Consider the following 24,714-nt stretch of genomic DNA (forward strand, 5'->3'; position numbering starts at 1 on the left):
GAAATATTTGACAGATTTCAGATCATATGTGGAACACTGAAATCAGTTAACTGCAGTTCAAAGTGTTTGTAGTCAAATAAGAAAGTATGTCAGCAACTTAATTAGATTCCGTGAGTTTGAATGGATTTTCTGTGCGTGGTTGTTAACCTGTGGTACTTAAAACGGGCTGGTGCTACTCCAGTCCTTTTGCTCCTTCAGAAAGAGGACTTCTCAAATGAAAAATAGTGGAGAGGGCCTGTCGAGGTTTATAGAGAATTATATAGTACATTATTTTTCTGACTTTTGTCTATATGCTTTATTTACCAAAAATGTAAATCTTCGTGAAGCTTCAAACATCATTAAACGTGAATTATTCTAAAACATCTTGATCCCTTGAAGGCTCTGAAAATACAAACTGGGTGACAATTAGATCTTTTTTTCAGATCTATGCATGTTACTAACAGAAGAGTTCCAAATATGTGCTTTACCTTCAAAGGAATGTATAGACACTAATTATATAGGCTCTAGCAGTTAAGAAAATGTAGCAATTGGTATTATTTGAACATATTATAAATAAAAATACACACACACACACATATATACAATATGTGCAGTGTGTGTACATTGGCTGACTACAAAAGTACACAGGTGCAAACCAAAAGGATGGACAGGGATGCCACTAGTAACTAGCGATGGGAATAATCTCAACTTAGTTTTGACACGCTGGGAAATATTTAGTGAAGAGATGAATACATTTATAGAAGAGATGGAAAAAAACGGAAACATTGCCAACAAGGCGTATACAAGAAGTCTGAAACCACAGGAGATAACAGTAAAAAGAACAGGGGTTTTATTCAAACAGCCCTAGGTTTGACTCCCAACTCGGCCACTTAGTTGTCATATTTTTGACAAGTTTCCAAGAGTTTTGAGCCTTGATATCTGTCTTAGTTAGCTTGGGCTGCCATAAAGTACTGTAGACTTAAGGCGACTTAAGCTGCAAATGAAGTTCACACAGTTCTGGAGGCTGGAAAGTCTAAGATCAAGGTGCTGGCCCATATGGAGTTGGTGAGGGCTCTCTTTCTGGCTTGCAGGTGGCTTCTTTCTGGCTGTGTCCTCCCATGACCCTTCCTCGGTGTGTGCATGTGAAGGGAGAGAGAGAGAAAAAGATATCTCCACAACATTGTAAAATGATTATAAATCAATAAAAAATGTAAAAAAAAAAAAAAAAGAAAGAAAAAGAGACATCTCTCTTTCTATTCTTATGAGGGCACTAATGCCATCATGAGGACCCCACCCTACCTAATCTAACCCAAATTAACTCCCAAAGTCCCCCCTTCCTAATACTGTCACCTTGTGGTTTGGGGCTTCAGCATATAAATTTGGTGGAGATTGAGGCAAAAACATTCAGTCTGTAACAGTATCCTCTTCTGAAAATGGCATAAAACAGACCTTGCTTGGATTTGTGATGATCGGAACACAGTAAACTTGGTGGTGCTGTACTGGTACTGCTGCTGCAGTTTGCGACCATCCAATGAGGGAGTCAACAACTGATCAAAACAAAATGGCCCCATTTAGCTGAGGTTTATGGCCAAGAACATTATTTGCTTGAAGTTGCAGAACAGAGAGCAGGACAAAGGTACACATTTCCCTTGGGTCAGAATTTGTCAGGTGCTGAAAGAACCTTGCCCAACTGGGCTAGGATTGAGATGACTACATGAGTGTCTTGTTAGATCCAAAGCTGAGTAAGGATGAGGGCTGGCATAAAAGGTCAGCTGGAGAAGACATCAGTAACAAGAAAGCTGGAGTTGGAATTCACCAGGGTATCAGAGGGGATTATCTGAAAACACAGAGAAAATAAAGTTAGCATGGAATATACAGCCAGGTTCAAAGGGGACCAATAGAAAATCAAAATAGAATTTGGCTACACTCCTCACCCTTGAATCATCTCTCATCTGACTTAACTCTTGAAAGGGGACTGTGGGACCAGAAGATGAGTGAGAGAAGACTTGGAAAAGGAGGAAATAAGTTGACATTTTCTTTTCACTAAGTGAAGATTTGCAGACCTGTAACAGCATTCAGTAGGAGAAGGAGAGAAGCTTTAATGTAATTGAGGTTCAGAGTTCTGATTATTATACTAACTCATCATTTTACCTCATGAAATGGAACTATTTTGAGGCTTAGAAATACCTTGGGACCTACTCATGAATTTATCCCAGAAGCACACAGAAGCAAGTTAATGAGTAAATTTGAAGAGACTGGGAAGAGAAATAAAGTTGGTTTATGACTTGCATATGAAGAACAGTATGTTTAATAAACTGGTTACATTACTACATAGTGATTAATATTAATACTTCTATATTAAACAGTTTATGCCAGTGTTCTTTTTATAATTTCAGGAAGTGGTATATACTTAACACAGATTTTTCCATCTCGTAAAATTAAAGTGAACTCTTTTAAGATTTTGGCATATAAGCATATTGTGAGAATTCTATATGTGTAGTAATTTGAGCCTGTTGCCTTCATTCCCAAAAGTTAGGAATTACTGTCCCTGGGCATGTATTCACAAAACTTAAGGACAATACTACTCACGGATCCAAAAAATACAGATTTCATTAACTGTCTAATATTCTTTTGGGCTTAAAGATTCACATAAGTTGATATTCAAGTCTTTGAGTTTCAGTTCTATTTGCATTTATGATGCTATTCAGAGGCAACCCCCCACCCCAGGAATATCAATTATTAAAGAAATGTCTTTGGGAGAGCAGATAATCAGTAAGGGAACCAACAAATAAAGCAACCTAAGGGATATGTTATTCCAGCTTCCTGTCTGAAGTCCAAGGAATTTATTTGATTTACATAGTAATTGTTGACAGTGTCACTAAGAACAAAGCAGTAAAGATACCAGGATTCTTTGAAGTGCATTTGATTGTCCTTTTTGATATATAGAAATAATATTTGTCTCTAGTGATAAAAATATGAAGAGAAAAATGAACATCAATCTAGGTTTCTAATTTTTTGAGAAGTAGGAAAAGCAAAAATCTTGAGCTTTATAATGGTGTCAAATTTAAGCTGTTATCAATTTAAAATAGACTGCTACAGCTACAGATTGTTATATATCAGCCTCGTGGTAAACACAAAGCAAACACCTATAGAAAATATAGAAGAGGTAAAAAGAAAGGAATATAAGCATACCACTAAAGAAAGTCATCAAACCACAAAGGAGGAGAGCAAGAGAGCAAGAAAGGAACAGAGAGGAACTACAAAAATAGCTAGAAAACAATTAACAAAATGCTAATAAGCACATGACTATCAATAATTACTTTAAATGTAAACTGACTAAATTCTCCAATCAAAAGATCTAGAATGGCTGAATGGATTAAAAAACAGACCCAATACTGCCAATGATACACTACTTTAGATGTAAGAACACATAGACTGAAATGAAGAGATAGAAAAAGATATTCCATGCAAATGGAAACCAAAAAAAGCTGGAGTTCTATATTTATGTCAGACAAAATAAACTTTAAAACAAAGACTGCAATAAGACAAAAAGGGGATGTTACATAATGATAAAGGAATAAATCCAACAGGAGTATGTAACAGTTGTAAATATTTATGTATCCAACATGGAAGCACCTAAATATACAAAGCAAATATTAACAGACCTAAAGGGAGAAATAGAAAGCAATACAATTAATAGTAGCAGATTTTAATAGCCCACATACATCAATGGATAGATCACTCAGACAGAAAATCAAAGGAAACATCAGCCTTAAACAACATGTTAGGCCAGGTGGACTTAACAGATATTTAAAGAACATTCCCTCCAAAAGCAACAGAATACACATTCTTCTCAAGAGAACATAAAACGTTTTCCAATATAGATCATATGTTAGGTCACGAAATAAGTCCTAATAAATTTGAGTATTGAAATCATATTAAGCTTCTTTTCCATCTAGGATGGTTTGACTAGAAATTAATTACATGAGACAAACCTGGAAATTTACAAATTGGTGATTAAATAACATGCTATTAAATAGCAAATGGATCAAAGAAGAAATTAAAAGAGAAATCAAAAATACCTTAAAACAAATAAAAATGGAAATGTAATATACCAAAATTTGGGATGCAGCAAAAGAAGTTCTAAGATTTTAATAGTGATAAATGCCTATCTCCAGAAAGAAGAAAAGTCTCAAATAAACAACCCATTTTTACACTTCAAGGATCTAGAAGAGAACAAATTTATCCTAAAGTTAGTAGAAAGAAGGAAATAATGTTTTAGAGCAGAAATAAAATATAGACTAAAAAGGCAACAGAAAAGATCAGTGAAACTAAGAGCTAGTTCTTTGAAAAAATAAACAAAATTGACAAACCTTTGGCTAGACTCACCAAGATAAAAGAGAAGTCAAATAAAATCAGAAATGAAAAAAGAGACTTTATAATTGATACTATAGAAAAAGGATAATAAGAGACTACTACAAACAATCATATGCCCACAAACTTGACAACCTGAAAGAAAGGATAAATTCCTAGAGACAAACAACCTCCAAGACTGAATCATGATGAAATGGAAAATGTGAACAAACCACTACTAGGGAGGAGATTGAGTCAGTAATCTAAAACCTCCCAAGTAACAAAAGTCCTTGACCAGACATCTTCACTGGTTTATTCTACCAAACATTCAAAGAATCAACACCAATTCTTCTCAGACCCTTCCAAAAAATAGAAGGGGAAGAGATGCTCCAAACTCATTCTACAAGACCATCATTATCCTAATACCAAAACCAAATAAAGACACTACAAAAAAAGAACATTACAAGCCAGTATCTCTGGTGAACATATATCCAAAAATTCTCAACAAATATTAGCAAGCCAAATTAAAAAACAAAAGAATCATACAGCATGATCATGTGGGATCAATTCCAGGGATGAAGAGATGGTTCAATATCCGCAAATGAGTGTGATACATCACATTATCAAAATGAAGAATAAAAGACAAAATAAAAAAGACCTTTTCATGTACCTGTTGGCCATCTGTATGTCTTCTTTGGAAAAAATGTCTATTCAGATCCTCTGCCCATTTTTTAATATGACTATTTTGTTATTGAGTTGTATGATAATATTTTGGATATTAGTCCATTATTAGATATATGATTTGCAAATTATTTTTTTTTTCCTATTTAGTAGGTTGTCTTTTTTTGTTTTTGTTTTTGGTTACCTTTGCTTTTTAGTTTGATGTAGTCCCACTTGTTTATTTTTGGTTTTCTTACTTTTGCAAGATTTTCTTGATTTTGGCATCAAATTAAAAAAATATCACCAAGACATATGTCAGAGAGCTTACTGCCCATGTTCTCTTCTAAGAATTTCATGATTTCAGTCTTAAGTTCAGGTCTTTAAAACATCTGGAGTTAATTTTTGTGTATAAGATGTAAGTGGTCTAGTTTTATTTTTTTATGTGGCTGCCAATTTTCCCAACACTATTAAAGAAACTGTTTTCCCAACATATATTCTTAGCACCTTGGTCATAAATTAATTGACTACATATACATGGGTTTATTTCTGGGTTCTCAATTCTGTTCCACTGATATATGTGTCTGTTTTTATGCCAATACCAAACTGCTTTTGATAACTATAGATTTGTTTTGTAGTTTCAAGTGAGAAAGCATGATGCCTTTGGCTTTTTCCTTCTTTCTCAAGATATCTTTGCCTATTTGTGGTCTTTTGTGGTTCTATACAAATTTTAGGATTGTGTGTTCTATGTCTGTAAAAAATGCCATTGGAGTTTTGATAGAGATTGCTTTGAATCTATAGACTGCTTTGGGCAATGAGGACAGTTTAACAACATTAGTTCTTCCAGTCTGTGAGCATAGGATACCTTTTCATTTATTTGTGTCTTCTCCAAATTCTTTAATAAATGTCTTGTAGTTTTTAATATAGAAGTCTGGTGCTCAATATTATTAATCATCAGCGAAATGCAAATCAGAACTACAATGAGATATTACCTCACACCTGTAAGAATGAATATTATCAAAAAGACAAGAAATAACATTTGTTGGTAAGGATGTGGAGAACTGTTGGTTGGGTTGTAAATTGGTATATTCACATACTCTAAAAAACAGTATTGGGGGTTCTTGAAAAAATTAAAATACTAAAATTAAAAACTATCATATCCATCAGTTCCACTTCTGAGTATTTATCCAAAGGAAACAAAAACACTATTTCAAAAAGATATATGCACCCATATGTTCATTGCATCATTATTTACAATAGCCAAATTATGGAAACAACATAAGTGTCCATTAATGGATGAATGGATAAAAAATTGTGGTATGTACACAATGGAATAATATTCAGCCATAAAAAGATGAGATCTTGCCATTAGTGACACCAGGGATAGACCTCGAGAACATTATGCTAATTAGAATAAATCAAACACTGAAAGACAAATACAAAATGATCTGTTATATTTGGAATCTGAAGGGAAAAACAAACCATGTCCATAGAGAAAACAAATGAGTTATTGCAAGAGGTGGTGGTGAATGGGAGAAATGAGTGAACTGTTTTGTTGTTTTTTTAAATAAACTGAATAAAAATTTTAAATGTAAAGAGAACAGTGGACATCAATCTAGGTTCCTACTTCTTTGAAAGTGCTGTTTTAATAATATTAATGTTTTTATTTTTTAAAATGCAGTGTCTCTACAAATATTGAATAAATTTTTTCTTTTATTATGAGTAGGGTATCACTTTGACTCTATAGTTTATCTGTAAAACTATGTAAAGACATTAGTAAACTTCAAGGTTGCTAAGTATAAATAGGTGATATTGTGCATAAAGTATTTTCATACTAAAAATCTTTACTATATTGATTTGGATTTGCAGTTATTACCAATTATCACAAATATACACATACAATTTTTTTCACTATTGTCTCTATACTATGTGTTAAAATGTATAATTTTAAAGCTAACTTTTGGAAATAACTGAAAAATTGAATTTTAAATGTAATAATATTGACTCTGCTCTAGTTATAGAGATTTATGCATGGATTTATGTAACCTATAGCTTGGGAAGTTAAAATATGTAGCTCCAGTATATTATTTAATCTTTAAGAATAATATAGGATCATAATGTTATAACTCAGAATAATTTAGATTATCAATCTTAAGAGGGTAGAGGTTTCTGTTTTTTCATTAATGTGTTCTATTTCTTAGAACAGTGGTTCTAAGCAGTTCTGTACATGTTTATTGAATGAATGTAAAAGGACAGTCATAACTAATAATACAGTATTGGTATCAAGTACCAGTAAATAGCACTTTTTTGGAGTCAGACAGAAAACAGCTTAAATCCCAGCTCAGCCACTATCTACTTTTGTTTCTTAAAGAAAGATAATTAATTAATCTGGAACTTAATTTCTGTTAACTCTAGAATGGTAAATACCACCTAATTTATGACATCATTTGATTGGAGTGTCCAGCCTGTAAATCAGCATTGAAAGGTACATATGGAATCTGCTCAAGTGCACACCTCAGTGGAGAGGTTCCTCAGCTGTACAGCCTTCTGCTGCTGTCCCAGGTCTGTACCACTCGAGCCAGGACATGCCTCTGTCCTTGCCACCTACATGGCCTCCACTCCCCTCACCATAGGCACACACACCATGACAAAGAAAAGTCATTCAGTCAGAGCCTGGAAGAGTGTAAATTCTTCATCTATCACCAAACCACTTTAGAGTTCCTGGGGCACTCTGCAAAGAGCTGGGACTTGATCTTGCTCATCTGCCTAGTCTTTCATATATTTCTGCCTGTGCTCTTTTCAGGCATGCTTTGGACTCTGAATAATGGGGTTCCAAAATATCATGACCAGATTCCTGGTCCAGGGCTTAAGGGTTTTTCCAAAACCAGTGACTGAGTTGGAATGTACCATCAATATGTCTGATCCAAATTCCTGTAAGGAGGACACTATAGACCTTAAGATGTTTCTAAAGGTATATGATTTAGAAGAAAAGAAGAATTACACAGTTTGCCCTGATGGAGCACTTTTGAACAGAAAGATCCATTTTATGTAGCATGTCACTTTCCTGTTTTTACTACGATCATGCAGTTATATGGATGATCTTAATTATGGGTATTCCAATGGCAACCCTTCTATTTTTGTGACAATGAATAAAATAATTAGATTAAAGCCTCTAGGATAAACAAAGATAACATGTATTTCAAAGGATGAAAACACAATAGTTTTATCAACTATCTTTCCAATGGAATTTTAGACTTAAAGTATTTCCCATATTATGGGAGAAACTGTATGTGAGATGTCTATGGCCGTTGATTGTTGTCCTGGTCATCTTTGGTTTTAACAGTACTAGGAGAGAAATAACAGTCAAGTGCAGGACTGATAGATCACCTAAACTGAAAAACCAGGATGATGATGTCAAGTTTTTATGATATGTTTAAATATCATAATGTGTACATAGTATGAGTAGGATGTTTGCACAGATTAATTGTCTTGTCTTCATTTTGTATTAACTGTACCTGCCACTGTACAATTATAAGACCACCTTGGAGAAAGGTGGGAAGTTTTGGGACTGGGTAACATAATAATATGCTTCCAGATCATTGTGTTCAGTGTCTTCCAAAGTAAATGCCTGTTGCCCCTACTGCCTTTTGAACAACTGTATGGTGGCCAGATAGGGATGGTGAACACCTGATTCTGACTATGTAGAATGGGAGTCTTACCTTCTTTTACGTGGTTTAATTGCCATATTTAAAGCTTAATGTGCTGTGCTATGTAAGAATTTTATGGCTTTAATACTAGTTAACTATCATATTTTGACGTCAACAAAAGTTGGGAGATGAAAAGCGTACCTGACCAATATCAACTGACTTTTTGAGCTATAAGAAATGTGATGTGTGGAGAAGTTCTGTATGTGAGGAGGAAAAGGTGGATTTGAAAGTGTTGTCTTGGATTTTTGATAAACTATTATAAAGACTGATATTTTATAATAAATGACTTAAGGTAATCAAAATGTAACAAATTTTGCTAAATAGGCCATTTATTGGTAATATTCAAATGAAAGAAGTTATTATGTAATAGAACTTTGGACAGCTTTTAAAAGATTATTATAATTAGTTCAACTAGCATTAGCCTGCAACTCAGGAAGTTTTCCTGAGGCTTTGACATCATTTTTTGTCTTAATGATATTATTGCCTAGATTCCAAACTTTTAGATGTAGAAACTTAATTTCTTTTAATTAGAGATTAAAGATTTATACCTGAGGGGGTTAAAACTTAAAATCACATTTTTCATAATGCTTCTGAAAGTCTTACTCTCTGATGAATATTTAATGTAAAGTGGCAAACTTGTATTTAAATTCTGATAGCACCTTCCCCTGAATTTGGATGATTTACATAAACTCTACCAACCTTAGATGATTATCTTTAAAATAGAAACACCTCACAATATCTCAGGGAAATAGAGACAATGTTCATCTACTAGGATTCCTGCCACAGAATAGGTAATCAATAATTTTAGTGTTTTTTTTTCCTTGATAATGCTCATTTTGCAAATACAGATGATCCTTAGTAACTAAGTCTACAGTTTTCTTTGTGGAAGAGCTTTTGAAAAATAATTAGATTTGTAAAGTTGTAAATACTTTCAATACACTTTTCTGTCTCACTGTGCATCTCCCTTTGATCTTCTATTTCTTGCTAAATTGTCTCTTCTGCGAGAAAACTGAGATAGATTTTTCGGTGCTTGTGTTCTCAAAGTATTGTTTAGTATGTTAACATATGTAAAGGCATAATAACATTAAAATTCAGAAAGTAAACAGAATCAAGATCTTTTGAGGGTAGAGCTGGATCATTCAGCATAAAGACTCCGTCCACACACAGGTTCTCAAACTTTTAGGGAAGAAGCGTGGGAAAAAGGTGAGCGAGTTTAGTAATCTGTAATATATTATTCATGATGCCTTGCAATATGCCATCAGCACCATACTTCTGGGTCTTATTTAATTTCATCCTCTCCCAAATCCAATTATTGCCAAGAATTGTCGATTCTACATCCTACACTTGCTGACTATATCCATTTATGTTCATCCTCATTATCACCACCCTAGGCAGATACTTTATTTCAGGTTGTTCTGCTCAAATACGCAGCACAAATGAACTTCCCAGCAGGTCCATCGAAGGATGTTTGCTGTTGACTGAGTGTGTTCCCCACCCCGACCCCAGTCAGGTTGAAGACCTAATCCCCAGTGTGGTGGTATTTGGAGGTTGGGCCTTTGGCATGTAATTGGGTTTGGAGGAGTTTGTGGGTGTGGTGCACCCATAATGGGATTGGTGCCTATGGTAGTTAATTTTATGTGTCAACTTGAATGGATCTTAGGTGACCAGACATTTGACTAAACATTATTTCTGGGTGTGTCTGGGAGGGTGTTTCTGAATGAAATTGCATTTGAATTGGTGGACTCAGTAAAGCAGTTTCCCCTCCCCAGTGTGAGTGAGCATCCCCACTCTTTGAGGGCCTAAATACAATAAAAAGGCAGAGGAAGCAAGAATTCAGCCTTTCTTTTCTGACTATTGAAAGGAATATCATTATTCTGCTTCCCTTAGTACTTGTGGTTCTAAGATCTTCACACTCGAATTGGAATCTACATCATTGGGTCTGCTGGTTCTCATGCCTTTGTATTTGTACTGACACCATGGCTTTCCTGAGTCTCCAGTTTGTAGATGGCAGATCTTGGGACTTCTCAGCCTCTGTAATTATGCAATTATCTTTATAATAAATCTGATATATTACTGGCTCTTTTTTTCTGACTAATCCAAACTGTGGTACTGAGAGCAGTTTTAGAGAAACAGAATTTTAGAGTAATTTTTCTGAATTGAGGTTTCTGGAATTGGCTGTCTAACATGATAAGATTTAAAGACCCTAAAGACTGTCTGGAAGTAAGCAGCTCTAACAGCCCATGGTGTGAACTATTACAGAGATACACAAATGATCTGCATTAGATACTCCTAATCAACCACTTAAAAGAAACAAAGCAAAGAGCCAGGTGATTCTGTATTTGTTACTTTTGAACATTTTTTTGAAAATGCATGAAACTAAGGACTTTGATGCTCCTCATGTCCCTGAGCAAAGTGATGAAAGAAAAGGTGAGTTCAGGGATTCAGATTCTCAGCTCAAGCTTAATATAAATGGAACCAGAGCTTCAATGTGTGCCTGAAGGAGAGTCTTATCTCCTGTAGCAACAGGATTAGACGTTGCTGACAATTAAATGTAGAGCCTCATCCTGTGACTGGCTAAATTATAACCCCAGTTGAACTCTTAGCCTTGCAGGGTGTCTACTGTTAAAGTGGGCATTGATTAGGAAAGAATGGGATCCTGCCAGTTAGAATAGGTATGGAGCCCTTAAATTCTCTTGAGTTGTCTTTGCCTGTGGAAGAGTTATCTCCAATTAGCCATCCCACCTCCAGCAGAAGTGGTCTTCCCAGCTCAAACAGAAGTGACCCCCAACCCCTAGTGGCAGCAGCATCGCACTCCCAGTGATACTGACCTCTCCACTCACAGTGGTATTAGACTTTCCACCTCTGTCTGAGATGATTAACACTGCACTGCCTGAGAGAACTGTAATGACCTCCCCTGAGGCAACTGCCATGCGAAACAGTGCTGATTTTCCTTAGGACCCACCCCACCACTCCCCTTTGTTTTTAAACAGATAATTAGACTCAAATACCAGCAGGACCCTTAAAATGAGTTGTACTGCACTCTAAAAGAGCTAGAGTTTTCTAATTTATACAGATAGTGTCTGGGGACATGTGTAGGAACAAATGCAAAGGATGTGGGGATAAACATAAGTTAGAATCATGCCTAATTTATGGATTTGGAATCACAAAGTGGAAATTCTGAATTTAACTTTGCAAATCAAAAATTAGAAAGAGCTCTAACAGTTTGCCTCATTGAATGGCTAGAACATGGACCAAAAGATGACCCACCATGAGCAAACTGGAAATGCCCAACAAGCCTTGGTTTAATGTAGAGGAAGAGATTCAAAGGCTTAGGGCTTGTTAAAGTGGCTTTATCATTTAAGACCTGCTCACCCATGTTGGGAGAGCCCAGAAGACTGAGAAATAAATTTGGGAGGGGAGCTCCAGCATCGTTGAAGTGCTCTTTGATTATTCTCTATAGGCCAAACCTTAAAAGGAGAATTAAAGCCTAAAAGCTGGGAAACCTAAATGCAATGGGAGTAAGTTAGATCTGGTGGTAGCAGGGGCCAGGTGGCAGCACTCAACCACCAAAGGCAAGGTGGGTATGGTTACTGTAACGGACGACATAGTGAAGGCAGTTATCAGCATAGTATGACTTGTGTAGACCTACTGTGTTAGCTAATTAATTGTGGTGCTCTTAAAATAGATAAGGGAGCATACTAGATTCTTACTTTATTTGTAAAAGCATAAAAGTTCTGGGTCATATGAACGAAATCTAACCTGAATCATAAATACAGGGAGTCACAGCTCCTCAGTCAGTTCCCAGACTTGAACCAGTTTAAAGATCCAGAACTCCTTTAATGAAGGGGAGGCCAGGTGCCCTGAGAAAGGACCCAGTTATGCTACTCATTCTCCACAGATTACAACTTTCCTTTTAAGAAACAGCTCTTGACTTCCTACTTGGCCTTACTAGAGACTGAATGCTTAGCCACGGGCCATGAAGTAACCACGATACCTGGGCTGTCCATTATGAGCTGGGTGTTAGCTAACCCACCAAGCCATAAAGTTGGGCATATGCAGTAACATCTAATCATCAAATGGAAGTGGTATATACTTGATCAGACCTTGAAGACACAAGTTACGTGAAGAAATGGCCCAAACGCCTATGGTCCCCACTTCTGCTATATTGCCTTCTTTCTCCCAGACTATACCTACGGCCTCATGGGAAGTTCCCTATGATCAGTTGACAAAGGAAGAGAAAATTTAGGCCTGATTTACAAATGTTTATGCACAATATGCAAGCACCACCACCCAAGAGTGGACAGCTGTAGTACCATTGCCACTTTCTGGAACATCCCTGAAGGATAATGGTGAAAGGAAATCCTCTGAGTGAGCAGAACTTTCACATGTACCTGACTGTTCACTTTTCTTGGAAAGAGAAATGGCAGGTGTGTAATTATACGGAGATTCTGTAGCTAATGATTTGCTATAACTGGTCAGGGACTTGGAAAGAATATATTGGAAACTGGTGACAGAAAATTGGGGCAAGGATCTGTAAGTATAACTCTCTGAATAGGAAAATAAAATGAAGATATTTGGGTCCCATGTGAATGCTCACCAAAGAAAGATTTCTTCTTAGCAGAGAGATTTCTTCTTAGCAGAGAAAGATTTTAATATATAAAGGGACAAGATGATTCATTCTGTGGTTACTAGTCAGCCTCTTTCCCCAGCTACTCCTGCCATTGTCATATGGACTCAGTGACATGGACTTCCATTCACCAAGACTGACCTGGCTGTAGCCACTAGCGAGTGCCTTTGTCAGCAGCAGAGATCAGCACTTAGTCCCTAATATGGCACTGTTCCCTATTGATCAGCTGGCTACCTAGTGCTTAATTGTTTACATTAAACCACTTCTATCATTTAAGAAGCACTGCTTTGTCCTAACTAGAATAGACAGCTACTCTGAGTAAAGATTTTCTGTCCCTTCACGTAATGCTTCGATGGAGTTACAGAGTGCCTTCTTTACCATTCATGGTATTCCATTCAGCATTTATTTGAATTAAGTTGCTCACTTCATAGCAAAAGAAGTGTGGCAATAGGCTGGTGTTCATGGAATTAACTGTTCTTACCATTTCCCGACCATCCTGAAGCAGCTAGTTTCACAGAAGATAGAATTGCCTTTTGAAAACTCAATTACAATGCTACCTAGGTAGTAATACCTTGTATGTCTGGGGCAGGGTTCTTCAGAACCTTGTATATGCTCTGAATCAGTGTCCAATATATGTTGAGTTTTCTCTGATAGCCAGGATGCAGGATCCAGGAGTCAAGAGGTGGAAATGGGAGTGATACCACTAGCAGAATTTTTGCTTCTTATTCCCATGACTTTATGCTCTGCAGGTGATAGTTCTTAGCTCCAAAGAGAGGAATGCTTCCACTAGGTTAAAAAACAATGATTTCAATTAACTTGAAGTTACATCCCAGCTGCTTTGGACTCCTCATGCCTCTGAATCAACAGAAAAATTAGTGAGTAACTGTGCTGGCTGGAGTGATTGATCCTCACTACCAAGGGGGAAACTGGACTACTACTCCACAATGAAAGTAAGGAAGGGTATGTCTAGAACACAGGAGAATTCCTTAGGGTGTTTTTTTGTTTGTTTGTTTTAAAGTATTATCATGCTCTGTGATTAAGGTTAATGGAAAACTAGAACAATTCAATACAGGAAGGGCAGGGCTACTAATGGCCCAGACCCTTCAGGAATGAAAGTTTGAATCACCCTTTAGGTAAAGAACCTCAACCCACTGAGGTGCTTGTGGAAAGTAAAGGAAATTCATAATGGGTAGTGGAAGAAGTTGGTTATAAGCACCAGCTATGACCACATGACCAGATAACATTATTATACATTACTTTATTACAAAAATGAAGACTGTTACTGTTATGAGTATTTTGTCCTTATGCTGTTGTGAATACACTTTGTATTTTTTCTTCCCTCTCTTATTCCCTTGTTATGTAACATAAGATGTATTGACTTTATTTATCTTATTACTTAAGGTACAAGATATCAAAAAGAATAAACATCACTCAAGAACTTCATTTCCTAGGGAAAGGGTTAGTGCATTTTTGGTTGTACACAGGATAGTTGTACCATATTAGGCCTTATTACTATCTTTACTTGGAAATTAAGTGTGGTTTAGGGCATATGGTTGCCAAGTTGATCACGAGTGGACTTGTGATGGTTAATTTAACGTGTCAGTTTGAATCTCTGGTGCCGAGATATTTGTCTTTTGGGTGTGTCTGTGGAGATGTTTCTGGATGAAATTAGCATTTGAATCAGTTGACTCAGTAAAGTGGTTTGCCCTGTGCAATGTAAATGGACATCCTCTAATCCTTTGAGGACTTGAATAGAACAAAAAGAGAAAGGAAGACTTGAATTATCGCTTGAGCTAGGATGTTGATATTCCCCTGCCCTTGGCACTCCTAGTTCTCAGCCCTTCAGACTCAAGCTAAATTATACTAACCTGCTCTCCTGGGTCTCCTGTTTGAAGATGGCAGGTAGACTTCTCAGCCTCTGTAACTGTGTGAGCCAATTCCTTATCATAAATCTTCTGAGATATATATATCTATATATCTTTAGATATATATATATATCTCCTATTAGTTCTGATTCTCTAGGGAACCTTAATACTGTGCCCTTATAATGGGATGGAAAGACCACAGAGTGTTCTCCCCGAACCATGTGAGGATACAGTAAGAAGGTGGTCATCTGCAAATCAGGAAGAAGTTTCTTACCAGGAACTGAATTGACCAGCCCATTGATCTTGGACTTCACAAACTCCAGAACTTCCAGAAATAAATTTTTGTTGATTAACCCACTTAGTCTACTATATTTATTATTGCAACCTAAACTAAGACAATGTTATTCCACCTCAAAAAATGTTCCCATAGCTTCCTGTGCTCCATCTTGCCAATCTTTTCAGTTGAATCTCTAGCCATTCTTACCTTTATAACTAGTCATACAGAAATTATTTCCTCCTGTGAAAACACTAGGTTCTTTCTAGACTCTGAATTGTCATGCTGAGTAAACTCTTCTCACCCTTTCTTAACCTCTGCTTAAAGGCAACTTCCTCTGAGAAGTCTTTCATGACCCTGTTAGGCCAGATAATTTTCAGTGCTTCTCATTCCTGCCACATTCCAGCCCAACATTTCCTCTATCTTAATATCTGTAATCTGTATTTCACTTACTTCATTTTCTTTTTGGCTCATATTTTTTCTCCACTGGATAGTAGGTTCTCTAAAGCAAAGATTCCGTCCTGTTAAAAGAGAGATACTGAATTTTTAGTGCAATGCCTAAGATTATGGACAGCTACTAAGGACAACTGGTAAAAAATAAATAAATGCAAACATTATACAAGCACATCTTGGAGATATTGCAAGTTCAGTTCCAGACCACCACAATCAAGTGAATATCATGAAAATGTGAGTCACATGAATTTATTTCCAGTGCCTATAAAAGTTACGTTTGTACTATACTGCAGTCTATTAAGTGTGCAATAGCATTATGTCTAAAAAACAATGTACATACCTTAGTTAAAAAATACTTTACTACTAAAAATGCTAACCATCATTTGAGTGTTCAGCAAGTTGTAATCCTTTGGCTGGTAGGGAGTCTGGCCTCAATGTTGATGGCTGCTGACCGATCAGTGCAGTAGATGCTGAAGGCTGGGGTGGCTGTGGCAATTTCTTAAAATAAGACAACAGTGATGTTTGCCACATTGACTCTTCCTTTCATTAATGATTTCTCTGTAGCATGTAACGCTTTTTGATAACACTTTACCCACAGTAGGACTTCTTTCAAAATTGAAGTCAATCCTCTCAAACCCTGCCACTGTTTTCTCAACTTAGTTTACGTAACAGTCTAAATCCTTTGCTGTCATTTCAACAAGCTTCATAGCACCTTGACCAGGGGTAGATTCCCTCTCAAGAAACCACTTTCTTTGCTCATCAAAAGGAAGCAACTTCTCATTTGTTAAAGTTTTATCATGAAGTTGAAGCAACTCAGTCATGTCTTTAGGCTCCACTTCTAATTCTAGTTCTCTCACTGTTTTCACCATATCTGTAGTTACTTCCTCTGCTGAAATCTTGAACCCCTCAAAGTCATCTATGAAGATGAGAATCAACTTCTTCCAAACTCCTGTTAATGTTGATATTTTTTATCTCTTCCCATGAATCATAAATGTTCTTAATGACACGTAGAATGGTGAATCTTTTCCAGAAAGTTTTAAATTAACTTTGCTCAGATCCATCAGAGGAATCAATATCTATGGCAGCTCTGGCCTTATGAAATGTATTTTTTAACTAATAAGTCTTGAAAGTCAAAATTACTCCTTAATCCCTGGGTTGCAAAATGGATGTGTTAGCAGGCATGAAAACAATAATCTCATTGTACATCTCCATCAGAGCTCTTGGGTGACCGACCAGATACATTGTCAGTGAGCAGTAATATTTTGAAATGAATCTTTTTTTTCTGAATAGTAAGTCTCAATAGTGGACTTAAAATATTAAGTAAACCATGTTGTAAACAGATGTGCTGTTTTCCAGGCTTTCTCATTCCATTTCTAGAGCACAGGCACAAGAGACTGAGAATAATTCTTAAGGGCCCTAGAATTTTTGGAATGGCAAATAAGCACTGGCTTCAACTTAAATTCACCAGCTGCATTAGCCCCTAACAAGATCGTCAGCTTGTCCTTTGACTCTTTGAAACCAGGTATTGACCTCTCCTCTTTACGTATGAAAGTCCTAAATGGCATCCTCTTCCAATACAAGGCTGTTTTGTCTACACTGAAAATCTGTTATTATTTACTGTAGCCACCTTCATTAACTATCTCAGCTAGACCATCTGGATAACTTGCTACAGCTTCTACATTAGCATTTGCTGCTTCAACTTGCATTTTTATGTTTATGGAGATGGCTTCTTCCTTAAACTTTATGAACCTACCTCTGCTAGCTTCAGACTTTTCTTATGAAGCTTTTCTACCTCAGCCTTCATGGAATTGAAGAGATGTAGGGTGTTGCTCTGGATTAGGCTTTGGCTTAAGGGAATGTTTTTCGGGTTTGATCTTCTATCCAGAGCACTAAAAACTTTCTCCATTATCAGCAACAAAGCTGTTTTGCTTTTTATCTTTTGTGTGCTCATTGGAGTAGGACTTTTCATCTCCTTCAAGAACTTCCCATTTGCATTTACAGCTTGGCTAACTGTTTGATGCAGGAGGCCTAGTTTTAGGCATATCTCAGCTTTTGACATGCCTTCCTCACTAAGCTTAATCATTTCTAGCTTTTGATTGAAGTGAGAGAGACGCGAATCTTCCTTTTACATGAATACTAGAGGCCATTGTAGAGTATCAATTGTCCCGATTTTAGTTTTATTTTTTTTGGAGGGGGAGGCCTCAGGGAATAGGGAAGCCTGAAGTGGGGAAGAGAGATAGGGAATGGCTGGTCCGTGGAGCAGCCAGAACACATATAACATCTATCAGTTAAGTTTGCTGTCTTACATGGGCATAGCTCATGGTGCCCCAAACAGTTAAAATAGTAACATCAAGAATCACTGATCACAGATCACTGTAACGACAAATATAATAATAATGAAAAAAATGGACATATTGCAAGAATTACCAACATGTGACATAGAGACACAAAATGAGCAAATGTTGTTGGAAAATGGCACTGATACAATTGCTTGATGTAGAGTTGCCACAAACTTTCAATTTGTGAAAAACAATACCTGCAAAACGCAATAAAGCAAAGGGCAATAAAGCCAGGTATGCCTGTATACAATATCCATGCACTGGGTGGTGGATGATGAGGATCATGTTAAAATGAGGTCTCTGTTTCCATGTCAGCAGTCTCTAGTTGATGCTGATAAGATCAAAGTATAAATGTAATCATTTCTCTTTCTTCTCTGTGTTCCCCTCGTGAACCTTTTCTTTTGTTGCTTTATAATTCAGATTCTAAGATCAGACAAAAAATGAAAGTAGAATAGAGCAATAAAGGCATGAAACCTGGGAATAAAGAGGAGTTTTTCTGAGTGTTAAAGTTACAAAATTAAATTACAAAAATAATAATAGTTAAATTAGAAAATAAATTACAAAAAATAATAGTTAAATTACAAAAATAATTTTAGTCTTTGGGAAAAAGAAAGCAAAAGGATTTTAAAAATATTGTCATATCCTTACAATCTTAACATGAAATGCTTAACAATCTTAGAATAAAAGCCCTTCCTAGAATAAAAGGTATTTATTGCCATATGTAAGTATAATTTAAATACAAAAATACTGTATATTATATTTTAAACATATAAAAACATACATATACTATACAGAAATTTAGGTCTGGGAGAGAAGTGGGAAGAGCAGAGGTGATAGAACAATAGCTATTTCTTTTAACAAAGAAATTGGAACAAATATAGACATATCTGAGTTGTACATGGCTGCCATATTCTGTTGGTATGTTCACTATATTTTGTAATTAAAGGTGAATATAAATATTTCCACTTCATTCAACAAACATTTATTAAAGGCCTACTGTATGCTGGTCACTGCTCTTGGTACTGGGTCTACAGCTGTGAAAAGCGGTAGAATCCTTATTCCCATTGAACTTACACTCTCAGGAATCAGTAAGGTCACCTTTGAAATTATCTTGCTCAAGAGCATTAGAACAGAAGAGCAAGTGACAGGTTTTTAAAATACAGTTAAATGTTCCTCAATGGCTCACAAATTTTTATTAAATACCTACTATCTTCCAGACACTGATCTAGGACTTGAGAACACAAAGGTTATTAGAATAGAATATATTTTGAATTAATATTTATTATCTTTGGTCTGTGAAATTGATTATAAGAATGATTGAGTCCCTACTGTTATTAAATATTTTCCTAAGAAAGAGAATTTAGCAAATGGTAATTAAGCATGTGATCCTCTATCAGGGCATTAAGTTAGTAAGTGAATATGAAGAAAGCCTTAATGATAATCTTCAAGATGTGTGCTTGGAGATGTTAATACTACATTGAAAAAGGAATCCCTTTTAGCAGAGGGAGGTGGAAAATAATATACTCCTCAGGATTGTTAAGGCAGATACACCCTTTCTGACTTTAATATTTTCCAGAATTTAGTCTTGTTCTTCAACTCTAATGGGACTCTTGTTGGCAAACCATAGTGAGCAAGTCATGGAGATACTCAGAACTTATCTGTCCCCGCCACATCAATTCTGAGGAAGAATAGTAGAATTAAAAGTGCTCCTGTCTTCAAGTCAGGAAGCCAGATACAGGAGACCAGAGAGAAAATGCTGCAGTTGTCACTTTCGGCTTTCTTTATAGAGAACAATATGGCATGTTTTCATCTTCCTCTTTTTTTCATCCCATTCTTCCCCTTCCTCTTCATCCTCTTTCTGTTCCTCCTTTTGTTGCCATCCTCTTCTTTTTCCCTCCTCCAAATATATTAGACATGTAGTTATTATTAGTTTCAGGCATAACACGTAATGATTTTATACATATATATAGTGAGTTGATCACCACAATAAGTCAACTAACATCCATCACCATGTGACATTTTTCTTGTGATAAGAATATTTAAGATCTACTCCCTTAGCAACTTTTAAATATACAATATAATATAATTAACTATAGTCACCATGCCATACATTACCTCCTCAAGGCTTATTTGTTTTATAACTACAAGTTTATACCTTTGACCACTTTCAACCATTTTAGCCTCCCCCCCAACCCTCCTCTGCTGACCACCAACCTGTTCTCTGTATCTATGAGCTCAGTTTTTGTTTTGTTTTGTTTTGTTTTAGATTCCACATGTAAGTGAGCTATTACAGTATTTGTCTTTCTCTCTCTGATTTATTTCACTTAGCTTATTGCCCTCAGGAACATCTATGTTGTAGCAAATGTCAAGATTTCCTTTTTTATGGCTGAATAACATTCCATTATGTGTGTGCCCATTCATCCACTGATGGACACCTACTCTGATTCCATATCTTGCTTATTGTAAATCATGCTATAATGAGCATGGGATGCATATATCTTTGAGTTAAGGTCTTTGTTTCCTTCAGAAAAATATTTAGAAGTAGGATTGCTGAATCATAAAGTAGTTCTATTTTTAATATTTTGAAGAACTTCCATACTGTTTTCCATAGTGACTGCAGCAATTCCTACCAACAGTGCACAGAGGTTCCCTTTTCTCCACATTCTAGCCAAAACTCATTTATTGTCTTTTTGACAGTAGCCATTCTAACAGATAGGAGGTATTAATTTCATTAAGGTTGCATTTCTATCATGATTAGGAATGTTGAGCACCTTTTTATGTACCTGTTGACCATCTGTATGTCTTTGGAATTGTCTGTTCAGATACTCTGCCCATTTTTTAAGAACATTGTTTAATTTTTGCTATTGATTTGTATGAGTTATTTATACTTTTTGCATATTAACCCTTTTTCAGGTGTATTATTAGCATTATTTTCTCCCATTTAGTAGGTAATCTTTTTCATTTTGTTGATGGTTACCTTTGCTATGCAGAAGCTTTCTATTTTGAAGTAGATGTACTTGTTTGTTTTTTTTTTCTTTCTCTTTGCTATTGGTGTCAAATCTAAAAAGTCTGTTAAGGAGTTGACTACCTATATTTTTTTTCTGGAAGTTTTATGGTTTCCAGTCTTTAAGTTCATGTGTATCCATTTTGAGTTAATTTTTGTGTATGGCATAAGATGGCAGTCCAGTTTCATTCATTTGCATGCAGCTGTCCAATTTTCCCAGCACCATTTATTGAAGAGGCTGTCCTTTCCCCATTGCATACTTCTGGTTGCTTTGTCATAAGTTAATTGACCATGTGTATGGATTTATTTCTGAGCTATCTATTCTGTTCCATTGACTTATGTGTCTAATTTTATGCCAGTACCAAATTGTTTTTGATGACTATAGCTTTGTAATATAGTTTGAAATCAGGAAGTGCGATCCTCTAGTTTTGTTCTTTTTTCGCCAGAATTACTTTGGCTATTTGGGGTCTTTTATGATTCCATACAAGTTATAGAATTATTTGCTCTATTTCTGTGAAAGATGCCATTGGTATTTTGATAGGGATTGCATTGAATATGTAGATTGGTTTGACTATTGTGGACACTTTACAAATACTGATTCTTCCAACTCATGAGCATGGAATATCTTTGCATTTATTTGTGTCTTCTTCAGTGTCTTTCATCAATGGCTCATAGTTTTCAGGGCAGGAGTCTTTCTCCTCAAGTAAATTTATTCCTAGTTATTTTATTCTTTTTGATGCAGTTGTAAATGGTATTTTTTTTTAAATTTCCCTTCTGATAGTTCAATGTTAATAGAAATACAACAGGTTTTTTTTAAATATTCATTTTGTATCCTACAACTTTATTCTAACAGTATTTTGGTAGTCTTTAGGTTTTCTGTATATAAAATTATGTCATCTGCAAATAGTGACAGTTTAACTTCTTCCTTTCCAATTTGGATGTCTTTTCTTTCTTTTTCCTGCCTAACTGCTCTAGGTAGGACTTACCAGTTCTATGTTAAAAAGTGGCAAAAGTGGACATCCTGTCTTGTTCCTGACGTTAGAGGAATTTATCAATTTATCTTGTCTCTTTTTTTTCTTGGTGAGTCTATGAAAATTTTCTTGGTGAATTTGTTATTTTGTTTATATTCTCAAAACACTAGCTCTTAGTTTCCAAGATCTGTTCTGTTTTCTTTTTGTCTCTATTTTATTTCTGTTTGATTTTTGTTATTTTCCTCTTTTTACTAACTTTGGGCTTTATCTGTTTTTCTTTTTCTAGTTCTTTGATGTGTAAAGTTAGATTAATAATTTGAGATCTTTATTGTTTCTTGGGGCAGGCAGTTAGCCCTGTAAACATTTCTCTTAGAACTGCTTCTGTTGCATCCCATAAATATTGGCATTTTGTTCTCCCAATTTCATTTGTCTTAGGTATTTTTAAATTTCTCTTTCAATTTTTTCTTGGTCCCATTGGTTGTTCAGTAGCATGTTTAATCTCCACATATGTGTGAATTTTCCAGTTTTCTTTGTGTAATAATTTCTATTGTCTTACCACTGTGATCAGAAAAACATGCTTGATATAATTTCAGTCATATTAAACTTAGTAAGACTTGTTTTGTGGCCTATGATCTGTGCTGGAGAATGTGCCATATGATTTTGAGAAAAATGCGTATTATACTACTCTTGTATGGAGTGTTCTGTGTACATCTGTTAAGTTGTCTGATCTAACGTGTCCTTTAAGGCTAGTGTTTGCTTACTGATTTTCTGTTTGGATGATCCATCCACTGATGAAAGTGGGGTATTAAGATCCCCTACTACTGTGTTGCTATTTCTCCCTTTAGGTATGTTAATATTTGCTTTATATATTTAGGTGTTTCTATGTTGGGTACACATACTTGCATTTCCTATATTACATTCTGTTGTTGGAATGACTGTTTTGTCATTATACAATGAGCTTTTTTGTCTCTTATTGCAGTGTATGTTAGTCTATTTTGTCTGAAATACAGTTACCACAGTTTTCCTCTACATGGAATATCTATCTTTTCACTTTCAGTCTTGTATGTCCTTATATCTGAAGTGAGTCTCTTGTAGGTATCATATAAAGGGTTCATATATCATATATAGGTATGTATTTATTACCATTTTGTCAACTGTTTTTAGCTGTTTTATAAATTTCTCTGTTTGTCTTTTCTTGCTCTTTTTTTTTTTTTTCCCATGATGAATATTTTCGTAGTGGTATGCTTGGATTCCTCTTTTTTATCATTTGTGTATCTACTATAGGGTTTTGCTTTGTGGTTACCATGAGGCTGACTTAAAACAGTTTATATTTGTAATGATATATTTTAACTTGATAGCAGCTTAAGTTTAAATGCATTCTAAAGCTCTACATTTTTCCTCTTCTTCCATACATTGTTTTTGATGTCTTTTTATCTTGCGTATCCTTTAAATTATTGTAATTATTTTTACTACTTTTGTCTCTTAACCTTTATACTAACTTTGTAAGTAATTAACCTACCACTAGTTCAACATTAAATAATTGTGAATTTTACTATCTGTTTACCTTTACAGTGTAACTTCTACTGTCATTGTTTCCTATTGCTAATTTGTGCACTTTTATTTCAGCTTAAAGAAGTCCCTTTAATAATTCTTGTAAGGCTAGTTTTGTGGTATGAACTCCTTTACCTTTGGCTTGTCTGTAAAATTCTTTATCTCTCCTTCAGTTGTCAAGGACCATTTTTCAGGGTAGAGTATTCTTGGTTGATAGGTTTTTTTTTTTTTTTTTTTTTCTTTCTTTCTTTCTTTCAGCACTTTGAACATACTTTTTCTGGCCTGCAAAATTTCTGCTAAGAAATCTTTTGGTAGTCTCATGGGTTTTACTTGTACATAATAAGTTGTTTTTCTCTTGATGTTTTAAAGATTCTCTCCATGTCTTTAACTTTTGGCACTTTAATATGCCTTGGTGTGGGTCTCTTTGTGTTATCTCATTTGGAACTTTCTAGACTTCCTGGATCTGAATGTTTCTCTCCACATTAGGTTTCAACCATTATTTCTGCAGGTAAGTTTTCTTCCCCCTTCTCTTACTCTTGTCTCTCAGGGACCCCTGAAATGTGGATGTCAGTCCACTTGATGTTATCCTACAATTCCCTTAAGCTATCTTTACTCTTTTTTTTTTAGCTGTTCTGATTGGGTGAGTTTCATTGCTGTCTTTGGGCTCACTGGTGTTTCTTCTATTTCATTCAGCCTGCTGTTGAACTGCACCTTTGTTTTCTTTTTTTCAGTTCGTTGTTTGTATTCTTTAGTTCTGTGGCTTCTATTTATTCTTTATTATATTTTCTTTCTATTTGTTGAAATTCTCACTTTGTTTATTCATTGTCCTGAACTCACTGAGTATCTTTATGACCATTATTTTGAAGTCTCTCAGGTAAATCCCTTATCTTTATTTCATTAAGATCTTTTTTCTGAGATTTTACCTTGTAATTTC

The 24,714-nt window shown here is 35.5% G+C and overlaps 1 pseudogene; it reads left to right on the top strand.

Annotated features, from left to right (window-relative positions):
* The first annotated feature begins 5,951 nt into the window (after nucleotides 1–5,951).
* LOC105066724 (sodium/potassium-transporting ATPase subunit beta-3 pseudogene) lies at nucleotides 5,952–8,417 on the top strand (annotated as a pseudogene).
* Nucleotides 8,418–24,714: the final 16,297 nt, after the last annotated feature.

This window comes from Camelus bactrianus, chromosome 1 (genome assembly GCF_048773025.1).
Source record: "Camelus bactrianus isolate YW-2024 breed Bactrian camel chromosome 1, ASM4877302v1, whole genome shotgun sequence".
Taxonomy (NCBI): Eukaryota; Metazoa; Chordata; class Mammalia; order Artiodactyla; family Camelidae; genus Camelus; species Camelus bactrianus.